This window comes from Terrapene carolina, unplaced genomic scaffold (assembly GCF_002925995.2).
Source record: "Terrapene carolina triunguis isolate 2854851 unplaced genomic scaffold, T_m_triunguis-2.0 Scaffold28880, whole genome shotgun sequence".
Classification (NCBI taxonomy): Eukaryota; Metazoa; Chordata; order Testudines; family Emydidae; genus Terrapene; species Terrapene triunguis.
In genome coordinates this window covers 8,151-10,550 of record NW_020693231.1, presented here as the reverse complement: position 1 = coordinate 10,550, position 2,400 = coordinate 8,151, and positions in this window count along the sequence as shown.

Sequence of the window (2,400 nt, the reverse complement as noted above, 5' to 3'; positions counted from 1 at the left end):
GGGACAGGGCCACACTGGGGAGATGGGCTGGACTCAGAGAGCTCTCGGTCGCCCTGGGCACCCTGGAAGAGTCCAGCTGTCACACCCGCTCTGAGGAGGCAGAGGCCCCTGGCCCTGTCCTTGACGACATCCAGGACATCACTGACAGTGCTGAGTCACTGAGCATGGGAATCCCCCCGAGCAGCAAACCCAGCCCCCGGGGCGCGGATCCGCCATAGTGGCTGGACAAGTCCCTGCGGGAGGCACTGTGTGGGGAAGAGGAAGTGGCCCTGTGCTGCCGGATGTCCAGTAACAGCCCTCCGAGCGATGCAAAGGGGTCGATCATGGAATCATAGAATCATAGAATATCAGGGTTGGAAGGGACCTCAAGAGGTCATCTAGTCCAACCCCCTGCTCAAAGCAGGACCAATTCCCAACTAAATCATCCCAGCCAGGGCTTTGTCAAGCCGGGCCTTAAAAACCTCCAAGGAAGGAGACTCCACCACCTCCCTAGGTAACGCATTCCAGTGCTTCACCACCCTCCTAGTGAAATAGTGTTTCCTAATATCCAACCTGGACCTCCCCCACTGCAACTTGAGACCATTGCTCCTTGTTCTGTCATCTGCCACCACTGAGAACAGCTGAGCTCCATCCTCTTTGGAACCCCCCTTCAGGTAGTTGAAAGCAGCTATCAAATCCCCCCTCATTCTTCTCTTCTGGAGACTAAACAATCCCAGTTCCCTCAGCCTCTCCTCATAAGTCATGTGCTCCAGCCCCCTAATCATTTTTGTTGCCCTCCACTGGACTCTTTCCAATTTTTCCACATCCTTCTTGTAGTGTGGGGCCCAAAACTGGACACAGTACTCCAGATGAGGCCTCATCAATGTCGAATAAAGGGGAACGATCATGTCCCTCGATCTGCTGGCAATGCCCCTACTTACAGCCCAAAATGCCGTTAGCCTTCTTGGCAACAAGAGCACACTGTTGACTCATATCCAGCTTCTCGTCTACTGTGACCCCTAGGTCCTTTTCTGCAGAACTGCTGCCTAGCCATTCGCTCCCTAGTCTGTAGCAGTGCATGGGATTCTTCTGTCCTAAGTGCAGGACTCTGCACTTGTCCTTGTTGAACCTCATCAGGTTTTTTTTGGCCCAATCCTCTAATTTGTCTAGGTCCCTCTGTATCCGACCCTCTGTATCTACCACGCCTCCTAGTTTAGTGTCATCTGCAAACTTGCTGAGAGTGCAGTCCACACCATCCTCCAGATCATTAATAAAGATATTAAACAAAACCGGCCCCAGGACCGACCCTTGGGGCACTCCGCTTGAAACCGGCTGCCAACTAGACATGGAGCCATTGATTCGTCTCCCCTCCTCTCTGCCCTGCTGTCGCTGGTGGTGCGGGCTAGGACCTGGCGGTGCTACTCTGGTTGCTGCTTTGGCTTGCTGTGATGTGCCATTAGTATTTGATTAAAATCATAAAAGGGGGCTGGGGAGATGCAGCAGCCGCTGGAGTCAATAGACATTGACCCTGCCAGGTGGCCGGACCAATACATGACCAAGGCAAGGCGATAGAGGTTTGTCTCTCGGATGCACGCCTCTGTGTGTCATGCCTAGATTGCACCTACCATGTACAAACGCACACACACACACCCCAGCCCGTGGCAGCTGGCTGTCTGTTGAGATGGGTTCTGCCCGGCGAGGTCTCCCCAGGATCCTTGCCCCCCTCCTTTAGTCAGTAACAATGTGCCCTTTACTCCCCCCGGCCTTAGTTCTATGAAGGTAGAACCTAGACGCTGCACCAAAGAGTGGGACCCCGTTGTGCACAGCCACACGGACGACATCTGGGAGGCTGGACAGACACATACTATCTCTGCACGAGCCAACGGGCTAAAAACAGCAGCGCGGCCGCGGCAGCACGGGCAGCGATGCAGGCTGGCCACCCGCGTCTGCACCCAGGGGGTCGGGTGGGGCTGTACTGACCCAAGCTGCCATTTTCCGCGTGTTGGCTGGAGTGGAGCTGGGGCGTGGCTGGCTCTGCATGCCGGGAAGCCCCCCTTCCTGCTGCGGTGTGGCCCCAGGCAGAGTGAGAGAGTGTCTCTGCCTCCCAAGAGCTTATTGCATGGAAAAGAACCATGGTGGGAAACTGAGGCACAGAGCGATGGAGTGACTTCACCAAGGTCACACAGGCTGTCAGTAGTATAACCAGGAATAGGACTGAAGTCTCCTGACTTGCAGCCAAGGTCCTGGCCCATTGGACCATGCTGCCTCTCAGCTACGAGGTGTTCTCCGAGCTCCTCCTTATGGGGCAACATTGTGGGGTGGTCTCTCCAGTCCAGGTTGCCTCCTCGGCTTGTTCCGTCCAGCAGGAGGAGGGCCCCCGAACCGCTCCCCAGCTCTTTTCACCTTGCTGTGGAGCAAATG